The following is a 16,622-nucleotide window of genomic DNA, read 5'->3' on the forward strand; positions in this document are numbered from 1 at the left end:
CTGCGCTGCTGATCATCTCAACTTTACGCAAGAAATTCTCGACGACGAAATTGAAATCGGGAATAAATTGCAATAAAATATTATCGTACAGAATGCAAAGGTTAAAGTCACTGCAATAATCAGAAAGCATGAATATCATTTTTCACGAAAATATGTAAAACTCTAATGATTTGCGCTCATCTTAACTGTAAAAGATAATTTTACGGGGATGTTTCATCGTGTTCGCTGCCTGTTCGTGAGCTACATTTTATCAACACCAACACCGAACTTGAAATCACGATTTTCCCAATCCCTGGGGGTTGGTGTTGGTGAATGGGGAAATTGCACGTAGATCGTCAACACCAGCCCCAGTGCTGGGTTCAGCAGACGACATTCAACACCAGCCTTCAACACAAACTGCCGGAAATACGTCATATTTTCCGAGGTCAATCCCAACACCAGCCTGATTTCAAGTACGGTGTTGTGGCTGGTGTTGGTGTTGTCACAACACCAACACCAGATTTCAACACCGTACTTGAAATCACCCATTGTGTGTGTACGTGATTATTGCATAGAGATGTAATCGGCGTATTCTGTGTGATGTATACACCGTTCATGCACTGCACGTATACGTATATGCACCGGTATGCACACATTATTCATCCCTGGATTTGGCTTCTTAAAATGAGACAAGCATGATTTAACGTGAAAATTGACGGAGCTACATATTAATTAATCAATATGAATTTTATATGTATGAAAAGCTTTCATGTTACATATCACTGTCTGGGAACGAGGATTTCCAAATCCAACGCAAAACGTACTGCTGCCAGGTTGAAAATCATATACCAAAATCCAATCGAGCACAGAGCGACCAATTAATGGATATTGTGCATGATAAGAACAAAAAGTTAATTGCATTGTAAAGTTTAACCTAAAAGTGACGAAGGTTTTTTTTCAAGAATGGGCATGATTTTACATGTACTGAAAAGGAAATGTTCTCTTCTGCTTATATCTAGGACGAGGATATTGTACCCCCTTTCAGTTTTTGACAGGAGAGGAAAGAGTAACAAGTGGAACGCCTCTGGCAGTCTCGCCTGCATTACGCGATTTAATATAGCAGCAGTGCTAACTTTGAAAACTACTATTAAATAATCATTCACAAAAACACCATTCATATAATGACATAATACCACGTTCATTGACCATAAATGACATTTGAACAGTGACTTAAGACTTGTCAACTACACCCATGTCCACATTTCATTCACTCTATCCATAAACTTTCAAAGTTATGATGGCAATTCAACAATTACCCCAACATGGCCTAAGTTTATTGACCTTAACTGACCTTTGACCTTGGTTTTGTGACCTGAAACTCACAGGGGATGTTCAGTGATACTTGATTACTCTTATATCCCAAGTTGTATGAACTAGATCCATAAACTTTCAGAGTTAGGATGGTAATTCAACAAATACCCCTAACACGGCCAAAGTTCATTGACCTTTAATGACCTTTGACCATGGTCATGTTACCTGAAACTCGTACAGGATGCTCAGTGATACTTGATTACTCTTATGTCCAAGTTTTATGAACTAGATCCATAAACTTTCAGAGTTAGGATGGTAATTTAACAAATATCCCCAACACGGCCAAAGTTCATTGACCTTAAATGACCATTGACCATGGTCATGTGACCTGAAACTTGCACAGGATATTCAGTGGTACTTGATTAACCTAATGTCCAAGTTTCATGAACTAGATCCATAAATTTTCAAAGTTATGATGGTAATTCAACAAATACCCCCAACTTGGCCAAAGTTCATTGACCCTAAATGACCTTTGACCTTGGTCACGTGACCTGAAACTCAGGCAGGATGTTCACTAATACTTGATTAACCTTATGCCCAAGTTTCATGAAATAGGTCCATATACTTTCTAAGTTATGATGATGTCATTTCAAAAACTTAACCTTCGGTTAAGATTTTGAAAATAATTCTCCCAACATGGTCTAAGTTCATTGACCCTAAATGACCTTTGACCTTGGCCATGTGACCTGAAACTCAGGCAGGATGTTCAGTAATAATTGATTAAGCTTATGTCCAAGTTTCATGAACTAGGTCCATATACTTTCTAAGTTATGATGTAATTTCAAAAACTTAACCTTAGGTTAAGATTTGATGTTGACGCCGCCGCCGCCGCCGTCGGAAAAGCGGCGCCTATAGTCTCGCTCTGCTATGCAGGCGAGACAAAAAGTTGATAGGCATATACTAAAAGACAATCGTGCGCAGTGCGACTAATCAACGTAGATGATGCGTGATAAGTACAAAAAATTTCATTGGATTGTAAAGTTTGACCTAAAAAAGACGGCGGTTTTTTCAACCAATCAGGTTGAACCTTATATCACAAGAAAGAGTTACAACCTGTCTATCTGATAGTATTTGAACTCAGACATTTTGACACGAAAGTCAGACGCTATAAGAGAAGATCGAGCCCAAAACAGTGCAAAAAGTGCTTCTCTCACACAAAAACACGAGAAACTGTGTATTTTCAGTCAAAAAAAGACGGTTGTTTTTTTAATCAGAATGAAAAATGACAGATATCATGAGATGAAGAACAAGTCTAAGATTAAAAAACCGTTTGAACCCGTGAAAAATCTCGAGCGGTTTTTGAGATATGAGTTAAAAGAGCCGAAAATGGGTCTATTTTGTCAAGTTTTTGACACCGGAATAGGGGATTTGACACGGTGCGCGTTAAGTGAACACAACAAATTCATATGGGAATGTTATTTTGATTGTGTGAGTGAGGGAGGGGCCGGGACTAGATTGCATTGTTTTGAAACATGAAAGAATTCCCACCACTATCTTTCTCTCTCACTCACACCATGCTCACACACACACCCACACACAGAGATGGGGGAGGGGTCATTTTTTTCTGGAGTCACGACCTTAATGGGAACACACGTAGCTTCTTCTTTGTCTCGATCCCAGAAGTTTCATTGGCCATTGAATGTCCAATCACATATCGGCTCGAGTCAGCTCCTTGTGTGTGTGTGTGTGTGTACTCTCTGTTTTAAGCACACAGACATTGAACCGTAGAGTTATTATACACCTATGCATACAATATACATTGTGTATCGAGGGCATGGAAGGCCGGGTGGGTTTAAAATGTTCATACCTCTTTCAGGTTGGTGAATGTGATACAATCATTGTTCATTTTTGACGAATTATATCGGTAACATTTTCTAAAGCTGTATCAAGTACTTAAAAACAATTGTTATCATTGTTATCTTGTCATTTTGTTACTATTACTTGAGTAATCGAGTTATCCCAATTGTCTTATCGGGATCTGCCGAACATTCGATAAGTGTAAATTTTGCTAATCGATTAGCGATTGGTGGCAAGCCATTCGAACCATTCGATCAATCGATGTTTACTCCCAGGCCTAATAAAATAAAGATTATTATTCTGTTTTGTCCTAAAATGCACCAAAAAAGGGAAAATAAAATTATAAGGGGAAAAAACAGTAACTAATTGTTTCGGCTGTCGCGCAACTTCACTTCCCCGTTTTATTGGCACTTAATGCATAAACATATGGCCATTGAGTCCCTGTACAGATCGAGCTAGAACTTCGGTCTCTGTATTGGTGAGTGGAGCTAACGGAGTTCAGCGGAACAACGAACATTACAGAGACCGAAGCTTTTGGTCTAATTACGTATGCATTAAACCAAGGATGGCTGGCTATGCATACCGCTGAATTAAATACTTTCGGACGAGCTGCGGACTGACTGGCACTGTAACGTGGGATCTAACTCGGCTCGACTCACGTTACCTTGCTCCATGCTACCGATGCACGCCGTGTCCGACCGTGGCCGGGTCCCGCCTTGGGGCCATTGCATGCAGTCCGCACATGGGAATGATGATGTAATATCGATGTGGCAGGTATGGCAAGTTCCGACTCGGAGTCCTCGTATAAAAACAGTAGAAGTCTGGATAGTTGAGCCACATGGCTGATTTGCTTGTTTGTTATGTTAGGCAGTAGGCGAGTGCATTTTATTTAAGGCACTTGCCGGCTTAAAACGAAACTAGAATTTCAATTTCATTTTATTTTCCCAGCGTGTTTGTCCCATTGAAGACACCGTTAGAAAAAAATTGCATCGAAATAAAAAAAATCGCCAAAAATCCAAAACCCGAGTGATTTCGAACGCGACCTGAGTGATTTCGAACGCGAACGCGACCTGAGTGATTATAATAAGCCACTTCGAAAGCCTTTATCACAATTAGAAAGGTTTCACTAGCATTGTACTCATGTCACTGGTGAACATTAACTACAAGTTCAATTAGTAAGATACCGAAGGATTGGACCAACAACCCAATGCGCAGATCTATAACAACTGCAAATCGAAGGACAGCATCAAAGACATTAGGGCAGTTCCATGGTTACGGAGTGACATTCAGGAACAACTTCTTTGCATTCAAACAAAGATATCACCCATATTTGAATAGTTATTTGCCAAGAAATGGTACCTGACAGTAGTTGATGAAACCCACTTTTCAAAATAAAATTCATTATTTTGATCACTGAATTAATGAGATATGAATATTCATAATCATGGTTACGGAGTGACGCAAAATGGACATGCATATTTGTGGAGAAAACATATTGCTCAAACTCTGTGAATTTTGAATTGCTATCATAATTTTGATTTATTGATTGGATTCTATGTTGTTCTAGCTTTAATATGCTACATTACATCAAAAAATTGGTGAATTATTTCATTAATTATGACTTAAAACATAAACCCACTCCCAGTTACGGAGTGACAGTTACGGAATGACATGATAAATATCCACTCACGAGCAACATAAAATGAACTTATATTTTAACATTTTTGTTTGATACATGTATGATGTAAAATGATGACCTTCAGATTATCCAAAAGAAAATTTCACCAAACAAGCAATAGTTTTCTGTTAAATTGAAATTAAGTGAAGAACAATATATGTAGTCCCATGTATAGAATTTCTTGTATGGTTCGGATTCTCCTATAAGGAGATGCGTAAGAAAAAAAATTATGGCTAACTATGCTCCCCTTTAATTTATAAAATTCCATATGAGTTTTGATAGAAAAATTTGATCCAGATTTGAAATAGAGCCAATACAAATTTTTTGAAAATGTCCACTTTTGCTTGGAAATGCCCATTAGCATTGGGTTCCCAGATCTATCACCACTCCTCAACGATGGCAGGACACTTCAACTTTTTACCATTTGTTACACTTAAGGATGACATCTTTCTTATGAGAACCACACTGATGAGAACTTACAAGAGTGCCAACCTCACACATCCATGGAAGGTCTTTAAATACAGCCTCTCACAAGGATGCGAATTGTCAAGAATTACCAAGAAATGCTTCAGCAAAAAAACTCCAAAGGTCGTGAAGACTATAGCCACTGCTTGTATTTCCTTCATAAGCGAACTGGATTTGGTCAGATGAATGTAGAAGATGAAGTCCACAACCTTGTTCCAAGGTCATGGAGGGATAAGCACAGATACTTAGAAGAGGTACAGCGAACATCAGAACATCAACAACGTGGAAAAGAAGCAACAAAAGGAGTACCTAGCAGCTTGCCTGTATTAGAGTTCTGAAATTCCCTTAAAATTTTCTGGTGGAAATTTTCCATGGAAATAAACAAGAATTTTGTGGGAATATTGGGAATTTCGGCCAATCTTTGGGAATTTTCAAGAAACGACTTCATTCACTTCTTTTACCTATAACCTACAACAGGTTCATGGAAGCAACACACCCTGTTAGATTTGGTGGGGATATGTGGACGACACATTTGTAATCTTTGATTGATTGTGACCATATCAACAAATTCACCTATTTAAAGGAGAATGAAACTCTTGGAGCAAGTTAGCTTTTGTGAAAGCAGAAAAATCAAAGAATAAGATCAACAAAACTTTGAGTAAAATAGGACTAGCAATAAAAGAGTTATGAGCATTTGAATGTCGAGATCACTAATGCTATGGAGATCCTCCCATTGGCAATGCGACCAAGATCTGTGATGTCACACACGTACAACTCTCCCATTTGGACACTGAAAATATACCCCAAAACATCTCTTTTTGCTCATTCTAATCATATGACAAACGATTCATCAATGATATAATGTTGTGAAACCTCTGTACTTGTCATCTCATAAAGAGAACACCTCACCTTGTGATAGACTCTATAAAAGCGAGAATTTAAGTGAAATAAGTACTAAAGTAATGAGGGAGTTGTACGTGTGTGATATCACAGATCTTGGTCGCATTGCCGTTGGGAGGATCTACATGGCACTAGTGATCTCAATATTCGAATGCTCATAACTTTCTTATTATTCATTCAATCTTCCTCAAACTTTCAACAATATGTTTCTTTGATTTTTCTCTTTGATATGGATTCAGCTGGTTTCAAGGGTTTCATTCTCCTTTAAACAGGGCTCCACACTAACCCTTTTTTCTACTAGTCCAACCTGTTCATGGCAGTCCAGTAAATACGCCCAGGTTTTCAATTTTTACTGGTCCGAAAGTAAAATTTACTGTTCCCCAAAAGATAGAAAAACATAAAAAAAAGATTTGAGGTTATTTTGCTGTCTTTTATTGCTTTTTTTGCCCCCCCCCCAAAAAAAAAAAGCATCCAGACAAACAGTGCACACACACAACATAATTCATGAGAGCCATTTTAATAATTCACAAAAGAGAAAATATCATTTGTATCAGTTTGATATATTTTTTATTGGTCATGTCGGACCAGTAAATCTGGCTATTTCTGAAAAGTTACTGGGCCGACAGCAACTTTTACTGGTCTAGGACCGTCGGACTAGTGCCAGTGTCACTCTGCCTATTATATCAATAACATTGACCAAAACTTCACTCTTTTGAGGAACTTTTTGGACACGATGGTCTGTGTAAACAATGATCCAACCATTATCCACAGTCAGTCGGCAGGTCCCAAGAAAGTGGCTTCTTTCATCCAAGCGATTTCAAGCAGCTTGAAAACAAGAATACTGCACTCTGATTGGTCAAAGAGACCACACAGTGGCAAATTCCAACGGTTCCAGTGCCTGGGTTCATGGGAAGGTCACACTTCCTCAATCTTCCTAATCTCCTCACCTTATCCAGCCAATCAGAACTCTGGATTTCATGCAAGTACAAAATTTCAGAAATCTCGTCTTGTACCTTGTTGGGAAAAGTGTGATCTTGACCCGATTAAAAGGTGCTGCATATCAAGAGTGGCATTGTGAGAAAGTACAGAAGTTCAGCTTTATGGTGATATAGATATCATTGTGGCTAAAAATAAAAAGTTTTGCACAATTTGCAAAAGAAAACAGAGGAAGAAAATTCAGTTTTGAGGCACATTTTCAGGCCAGAAATTTGCTTATATAACAAAATATTGTATACAAAATAAATGACCAATATGAAAGAGTAACATTTACTCTATCTGATGGTGCAATAATATTTCATTTAACTTGAGGTAAAAACAGGTAAATTCTTAGAGGAAGAAAATCTCACGAATCACAAGATTTTGCAAGGAGGATTAAGCCACGAGATGATTTGGATGAATCTGGCCTTTTTGCTCATTAGCATAGGGACCTGCGGTCTGACTTTCCATCAGTGTTTACAGGGAACCAGCCAATTATATTTGAATAAGTAATATCAACACTGCACTTACTTTATACTGATCCTTGTAACAGCCTGGGTTTCTTTCAAGGTCATACTAATTAATGGTTGATTGTTGATACATGTAGCTACCAGCTCATCCTAGATTCATCCAACCTGTAAATACAAATTGAACCATAGGTTTTATGTATCAAATATGAAAATAGTGCATGCATTTCTCATACCGAATATTTATTTCCTGACCTTAACCTTAGCACTTACCGGATAATACTGAAAAAAGAGGAAACACTCTGTCAGTCTCGCCTGCATTATACAACATACAGATAATAGTTACGAGTGCAATGGACAGAATACTTCATGAGGCGAAAGATGAAATGATCCATTCAACGAGGCTTGGCCGAGTTGAATGGATCATTCATGTCGTCTTTCAACGATGAAACAGGCCCCCTGGTTCCTATCTAAGTTCAATAGTGGAAGAAGAAATTTTCGAAAGAATGACAGGAGAGGGAATTGGGTAGGAAGATAACAGCAACAAAAGGTAGTTTGTAGTTTTATAGCATTTGCATTGAAAAGCACTGTATAAGTAATTATTACATGTAAGTAAAAAGGGTCTTGACCAACCTGCAGTTTTTCATGCCTCTTCTATAACATCTCTGTACTTCTGAAGATTCTCCATCTCTGCATGATAACCAGGAACCGGAGTTACCATTGGTGGCGGTGGAGATACTCCATCTCTGCATAATAACCAGGAGCCGGAGCTACCATTGGTGGTGGTGAATATTCTCCATCTCTGCATAATAACAAGGAACCGGAGTTACCATTGGTGGCGGTGAAGATTCCCCATCTCTGCATAATATAACCAGGAGCCAGAGCTACCATTAGTGGTGGTAAATATTCTCCATCACTGCATGATAATCAAGAGCCTGAGTTACCATTGGTGGTTGTGAAGATTCTCCATCTCTGCATAATAACCAGGAACCGAAGCTACCATTAGTGGTGGTAAATATTCTCCATCACTGCATGATAATCAAGAGCCTGAGTTACCATTGGTGGTGGTGAAGATTCCCCATCTCTGAATAACCAGGAACCGGAATTACAATTGGTGGTGGTGAAGATTTCCATCTCTGCATAATAACCACTGGTGTTGGGAAAGCAAGAGAAGGGCTGGGTAGCTGGAGAAATAAACAAAGAAGTTTGGGTTGATAACATTGTAAATGAATGAGTGGCACCAAAAATATGCAGCTTTAGATGCGCGTAATCCTTTTTTTACAAGAAACAGATATGACAAAAGTTATGAGTTATGACAGGCATGCCCATCAATCATCATAAAGGCTCTAGTCATGCTAGTGACTTTAGTGTCATTTAGTGAACTGAAATGTCAGAAATTGTTAAGGAAATCCCCAGAAACGACGGTTATTCCTGTCTATTCAATTACATGCAATTAAAGAATACAAAAATATCTAAATTAATAAATCAGGTGGTGAGGAACATGTTATGTGGGTTAGTTTGACTCTGAGATAAACTGAAATAACGACACGGATTGAGAATTGATATACAGTTCAGGTCCAGCCAGTCTGGTTGTTAATGTGTGTATGGAGTGCCAACATCACTGTCTCAATATGTATATGTGTGTGTGAAATGGACATAAGATAACATATGACATCCCCCTTACGGAGAATAAAACTGAGTCCATATATATAGTTCCAATCGAGATTTCCAGGGACAAAGTCCTTAAGATCCAATCAATATAGGTCAACTGAAGGTCAGCGGTTGTTTAAATGTCCACTAATAATGGCTTGAGGAGGAGTATAGGGTTTTTGAAGATCCGGTTCCAGACATGCGTGTAATGGCTAAAGGACAATTAATAGGTGAGCCTGTTAGGCTTCTTAACAAGACGGCCACTGCGGGTGATGTTTGGGCCGTCAGCATGTGGGGGTGAGTCCTGACGAGACAAGGGAGATGGTGGTGCGGTAGCCTTGTCTTCAGGTGTTGCATTTGGTGCTGGTATCTCCAGGTCACGGTGAGGAAGCCTAGGTCGGGCATCTGCTAGCTGTTTTCTGTTCCTTCGCAATAGGCGACCATTCGGCGTCTCCACCAGGTAGGATCTAGGCTCTGGAAGTTTGTCTCGGACAGTAGCTGGAAACCAATGTCCAGTTCGATGGTCCTGGACTCTGACAAGTTGACCAGCTGTAAGAGGTGGTAAGTCATGTGCCGACTTGTCATGGTAGTACTTCTGGGTCTCCTGTCTCTGTTCTAAGCGCCGGTAGACATTGTCGCGGCATGAAGCGTTGTTGGGGATTCTCACAGGGAGATTATCCTTCATCTTTCTTCCATAGAGTAGCTCAGCTGGACTTGGAATGCAACTATCTATTGGGGTGGCACGGATACACAGCAGAGCCATGTTAGGGTCTATGCCACTCGCCTTAGCTTTCTTGAGCGTGTTCTTCACAGTTTGGATCATCCGCTCAATGAAGCCATTCGATCTGGGGTAGTGGGGAGAGGAAGTCACATGGTCAAATCCCCACTGTGTTGCAAACTCTCTGTAGGTTGAGGAGTCGAAGTGTCTACCGTTGTCACTGATGATGCGTTCTGGGACACCCTGTTCAGCAAACAACTGACGTGTTGCATTGACAACAGCAGCACTAGTACACTCCTGTGGCATCTTGCGGACGAAGGGGAACTTCGAAAAGTAATCTGCGATGATGAGATAATTGTTCCCTTCGAAGAAAAACAAGTCTGTACCCAAGACTTGCCAAGGTCTAGTTGGTATCTCATGCTGTAAAAGAGTCTCTCGGGGTTGTGAAGGCTTGTGCTCTTGGCAGACTATGCAGTCCTTCACCATATCCTCAATGTCATCATTGATAGATTCCCAGTACACTGAAGCCTTAGCCCGAAGTCTTGTCTTCTCAATACCCTGGTGACTCTCGTGGAGCTTGGACAGTATGTATTCTCTCATACTCTTTGGGATTAGGATACGTTCTCCTTTCAGGATCAGTCCATCCTCGACAGCAAGCTCGTCACGGAAAGCCCAGTAGCTCTGAAGATGTCTTGGTAAATCTCGTCTTCTCTCTGGCCAGCCTCTAACGACAACCTCCCGGAGTGCTGCAAACTCAGCATCTTTGGCTGTTTCCTCCTTCAACTGACTCAAACGGTCTGGAGCGAATTGTACAAAGTTGATTTGCAGGTCAAGGGGAATGTGTTCTGGGGGACCAAGGGGACGCCTGGACAAGCAGTCAGCTACCGGTACATCCTTTCCAGGTCTGTAGACAATAGTAAGCGAATATGGCTGAAGACGAAGAAGCATACGCTGAAGTCTGGGTGGAGCTGCTACTAAGTGCTTGTGTTGTATCATCTCTAGAGGTCTGTGATCTGTTTCCACGGTGAAGCTCTTTCCATACAGGAATGTGTGGAAACGCTCACAACCAAAAACGACAGCAAGCAACTCCCGCTCAATGTTTGCGTATCTCTTCTCTGCATCACTAAGGGCCTTGGATGCAAATGCAATAGCCTTGCCATCTTGAAGGAGCATTGCCCCTAATCCTTGCAGAGAGGCATCTACCTGAAGCACAGTTGGTTTGCTGACATCAAAGTATGCTAGAGTGGCGTCATGACAGATCTTGTCACGCAGATTATTGAATGCAGTCTCATGACTTGGAGTCCATTGGAAGTCAGAGTCTTGCTTCAAGAGACCACGTAAGCTATCAGTCTGAGCTGAGAGGTTTGGTATGAAGGGACTGAGGTAGGTTATCATACCAAGAAACTCTCGAAGTTGGCTCTTGTTCTCAGGCGGAGACATCGACTTGATCGCCTCAACCTTATGAGGATCTGGGTGGACGCCTTCAGCATCATAGATCATACCGAAGAAGGCAACCTGATTGACCTTTATGCTGCACTTGTCACTGTTGAACTGCAGACCACACTTTGTGGCTTGTGACATGAGGTGATTCAGGTTCCGGTCATGTTCCTCTTCACTCTTGCCGAAGACCACGATGTCGTCTGCAATTCCTATTGTCCCTGGGGAGCCTTCCAGGATTTCATCCATCCGCTGCTGGAACACGTCCTGTGCCATTGCAAGACCGAATGGCAGTCGAAGAAATCTGTAGCGTCCAAAGGGACTATTGAAGGTTGTGAGAAGGGAGCTGCTATGGTCAAGCTTGATCGACCAGTAACCGTTCTTTGCATCCAGCTTGCTGAAATACTTGGCTCCTGCTAGTTTGTGTGTCACCTCATCGGTTGTCATAGAGCGGTAGTGACAACGTCGAATAGCCTTGTTCAGATCCTTGGGGTCTAAGCATACACGTAGCTTGCCATTCGCCTTCCTGGAAATGGCGATGCTGCTCACCCAAGCTGTAGGTTCATCCACTTTAGCGATCACACCACTACCTTCCATGTTGTCAAACTCTCGCTTGAGTTCATCACGCACATGAATTGGGCACCGTCTGGGAGCATGGACCACAGGCTGAACATCAGGATCTAGCACAATATGATACTCTCCAGGGAAGTTGCCAATTTTGTCGAACTGGCCAGGGAATTGTCTCACAAGGTCATCAGTAGTGCTGATCTTTGTTGAATGTTTGATCTCGTCGATGCGTGTGTGCAAAGTGATCATTTTCAACTTCAATGCTGTGCTGAGTCCAACAATCGCCGGTCCCTTCGAGTCGACAATAAAGAAGGTGGCGTGTAGCCAAGGAGACTTATTAAATCGGCAAGGCAGACTCACCGATCCATAATGTCTAACTGGTGTCTCGTTGTACGCGAATAGCCTTGCGGTTGAGTTGTGTATATACTGGGGGTTGGGCAATCCATCCTTGTTAAGGTGACCAGGATACATCCCTCTGTACATTCTGAGAGGAATTGTATTGCCTTCCGCACCAGAGTCAACCTTCGAGCGAAGCTTTGCTATCGTGCGCTCATCCCGCTGCACCTCAACATATGTCATTGCTAGGTTGTTGGTGTCGTCATCCTCCGCGCTGATGCTAGACACAACAATTTGGTCAAAAGACAGTACATCCATAGCGTCATGGAGCTGTTGGAACTCTGTGTCTTTGTCAGCTGTGCTATGAATCACGTTCATGCCCCTGGCACCGCGGTGTTGTGTTGTATGCTTCTGGTGCTGACCTTTGCGGTTCTGCCTCTTGGTACCAGAACTTAAAGCTGGGGATCGACACACGCTCTTCCAGTGGTTAGATTTTCCGCAGTTGTTACATTTAGTGCCATAGGCTGGGCATGCCTCACGTGGACTGCGTGCATGTTTACCACCACAATTTGGACACTTATTCCCATGGTTACTGCTAACGGTAGTCTTTTGTCGAACTACATGTACATCTACTGATGCTGGCTGCATGTTGGTCTGTATTTGGGCAAGCTGGGCCATATGCATCTGGGATGCTTCAAATGTCCTGCTCAGTTCAAGAACTTGTGCGAGACTGAGGGTCTTGCCTTTACCCAATAGGTCCTTCTGGAGCTCTGGATACCTTGTACCCGCTATAAATTGCTCGATGATCCGTTCCTGAAGTTCAGTCTCATCTCGAAACTCGCAATCATACGCCTGTAGCTTGAGACGCGATACAAAGTCATCTGTACTTTCCCTCTCCTTCTGCGTATACTTTTGGAGAAATAGTCTAGCCACTCGAAAATTAGCTCTAGGTTTCAGCTGTGTCTCAAACTTCTCCCAAACAATGACTGGGTTCTTACCATCATCACCCTCCAGTCCCCACGAGTTGTAGAGCTTGATGCCTGTTGCACCGGTGAAAAGGAGGATATGGTCCACCTGTTTACCCACATCAACGATCAATGTTCTTGACTGAGAAAAAGAGCTCACACTGTTGATGAAAGAGCTTTATTGCGCTAGCCCTATCAGGGTCATCCCAATCCATTCGGGGTGTATAATCACTCATTGTTAAGTCAGCAGTCAATATCACCACCAATAATAATGCAAATGTCAAAGTCACTGTTTACTCACACGAAAGTCTGCATATGGGACTGTAGTGAAAAAGCACCAGTGGAATCCAATGACAGTCTGCTATGAAATTGTCTCCAAAAACAGTCCAAAAATGATTCAAAGTTCCTCACATTGCTCAACGGGTTCTTGAATTAGCTGCCACCATGTTATGTGGGTTAGTTTGACTCTGAGATAAACTGAAATAACGACACGGATTGAGAGTTGATATACAGTTCAGGTCCAGCCAGTCTGGTTGTTAATGTGTGTATGGAGTGCCAACATCACTGTCTCAATATGTATATGTGTGTGTGAAATGGACATAAGATAACATATGACAGAACACTCACCTCTAATTTCTAAATTACCCGGGAAATTACCATTGCAAATTAATAATGCAAGAAAACAGCCCAGTCAGCTTCAGTACTACCGTACCGTACCGGTATTTCAAACATGGCGCGGTAAATTATAGTGTCGGCAATTTGGCAAAACGAAACAAAATCCGCTAAACACGTATTTTATTTTTTGTTTGGAGATCAAAGAGCATCTTATACGTCAAAAGAGTAAATACAGAATATAATGTGCATTTTAGAAATAAATTAAAATAAAATGATGGACTAAGCCTCTCAGGCTTTTTTCCGAAAAATATAAATAATTACTAGATTTTAATTCGTCATGCGGACGAATTAGGTGGTCTGTCGTATAAATAGATAAACAGGAAAAAAATATTTAAACAGATATTAGATTGAAAAATAGATAGACAAACAGATTTACATAATCAAACAGATACATATAAGAAAGATAATTATATATATAGATGGATGGAGTGATAAATTATAGGTGGTTATATTAATAAAACATAGACATATAGATATATAGAGAGACAGACATATAGATAGAGAGACAGACATATATATAGATAGAGAGACAGACTTATAGATAGATAGATAGATTGATAGATATATAGATAGATAGATAGAGAGATGATAGGTGGTTATATTAATAAAACATAGATAAACATATAGATAGAAAGAGAGACAGACAGATAGATAGATAGACAGATAGATAGACAGACATATATATAGATAGAGAGACAGACATATAGAGAGATATAGAGACAGACATATAGATTTAGATTTAGATTTAGATTTTATTTCCGTTCAACAATTTTTTCAAAATATAATCAAAGTAACAATACATATTCAATATAATCGATAATACAGACAAATCAATAAAATTTCGTAACAAAATAATGTTGAATATAAATTAAACAAAACTACAATTTGTTGCAGTAATATTATCAATGAAAAGAAACAAGAAATGACTTGCCAAGAAAAGCAAAAGCTTGTAGAGAAGGCAAGCCCCTAAACTTAGTTTCAATACTAATTATATATACAACTCTATACAAAAATCGAGACGGACACAGAAGACAAACTTAAAACAAGTAATCCACAAATATCAAAATAAAACGAATAAGCGACAACAAAAATAAGAGAAAGTAATTCAAATAATAATAATTACAGTGGTAACACAAAAAAAGTACTTACAAAATCATAATAGGGAGGGAAAAGTGGCAAAGGAAAGAAAGAGGGAGATAAGGGAGATAAGGGAGGTGCAAATAAAAAGTGCAAATGAAAGGAGGAACATGGCAGGTGCACAGGTCGTAATGTATTGTATCATGTTGTAGTGTTGTTTTTTTTTTATAAGTAAAGTTTGACAAATTTATTGGCAGTTAAAGGTTAAGTTATTATGTAGTTTTAGTTTAGGTTATGTGTTAGCTTGACTTGTTGGTGTGGAGTATTGACAAATGAGCATCTTTTTAAGTTTGCGTTTAAAAATATTAAGGTTTGTAGATTCTTTAAAGTCGTTGGGCAGGGAATTCCAATACACAGGTCCAAAAAAGATAAAGAGTTTTTCGCTAATATAGTACGGGTAGGGGGTAAATGATAACAATTACGTTGTCTCGTTGGGTAATCGTGTATAGAGGAGTTTTTACAGAACATATTTGAAAAAATTGTTGGGAGATCATCTTTGTTTAGTTTATACATAAATTGGGCGAGTTGGAAAAGATATAAATCACTCACTTTAAGAATATTATTTTGGAAGAATAGTATATCTGTGTGTGATCTGAATTGGGTTTGAAAAATTATTCTAAGAGCCTTCTTCTGCAGTAACAGTATTCTTTGTAATTGTGTTTGGATCGCACAACCCCATGCCAAAATGCCATAATTAATGTATGGTAATATTAATGTATGATACAGTGTAAGTAAAGTGTGAGATGGGAGAAAATATTTGAGTTTGTTGATAATTCCGATGTTTCTTGAAATTGTTTTGCATGTATTATTGATGTGTGGTTTCCATGATAGCTTATTATCAATAGTAACCCCAAAAAATCTTGTCTCTGAAACATTTTCAAGAACAGTATTATCAAAAATTATGTTATCAGGTATTTTATTTATTCTGTTACTAAAAAGCATAAAATTCGTCTTTTGTAAGTTAAGTGATAGTTTATTCGCCTTAATCCAATCAGTGACATGTATAAGTTCTGAGTTTACAATTCTTACAAGTTGGTTTACGTTATCATGAGAAAAGAAAATGTTCGAATCGTCAGCAAACAATACAAATGTTAGTAAATTTGAACTTTTTTTAATGTCATTAATATATAATAAAAAGAAGAGGACCAAGTAAACTGCCCTGTGGTACTCCACATGTAATAGGAAGAGTAGAAGAAACAACGTTGTTGACTGACACAAATTGAGACCTGTCTTTTAGGTAGCTCTTGAACCACTCCAAGGCATTCCCCCTGATACCATAAAAAGAAAGTTTATGAAGAAGTATATCGTGGTTAATGGTATCGAAGGCCTTGGAGAAGTCCAGGAAAATACCAACAGTATGACAACCTATATCTATGGAAGAAGTAATTTTATCAATAAAAGTCAAAATTGCATGCGAGGTGCTATGATTTTCGCGGAAACCAAATTGCGAGTTCGAAAAAGTATTGAATTTATTAAAGAACGTAATTGTACGAGTATGTATAAGT

General features: G+C 39.7%; 1 long non-coding RNA gene across 1 annotated transcript; it reads right to left on the minus strand.

Annotated features, from left to right (window-relative positions):
* Nucleotides 1-7,701: 7,701 nt before the first annotated feature.
* On the minus strand, nt 7,702-13,916 carry LOC135156874 (uncharacterized). The gene is made up of 3 exons (XR_010295918.1): nt 13,607-13,916; nt 8,266-8,816; nt 7,702-7,800 (listed from the first exon to the last, which is right to left on the minus strand). It is a non-coding gene; the product is annotated as an uncharacterized LOC135156874 (long non-coding RNA).
* Nucleotides 13,917-16,622: the final 2,706 nt, after the last annotated feature.

This window comes from Lytechinus pictus, chromosome 15 (genome assembly GCF_037042905.1).
Source record: "Lytechinus pictus isolate F3 Inbred chromosome 15, Lp3.0, whole genome shotgun sequence".
NCBI lineage: Eukaryota > Metazoa > Echinodermata > Echinoidea > Temnopleuroida > Toxopneustidae > Lytechinus > Lytechinus pictus.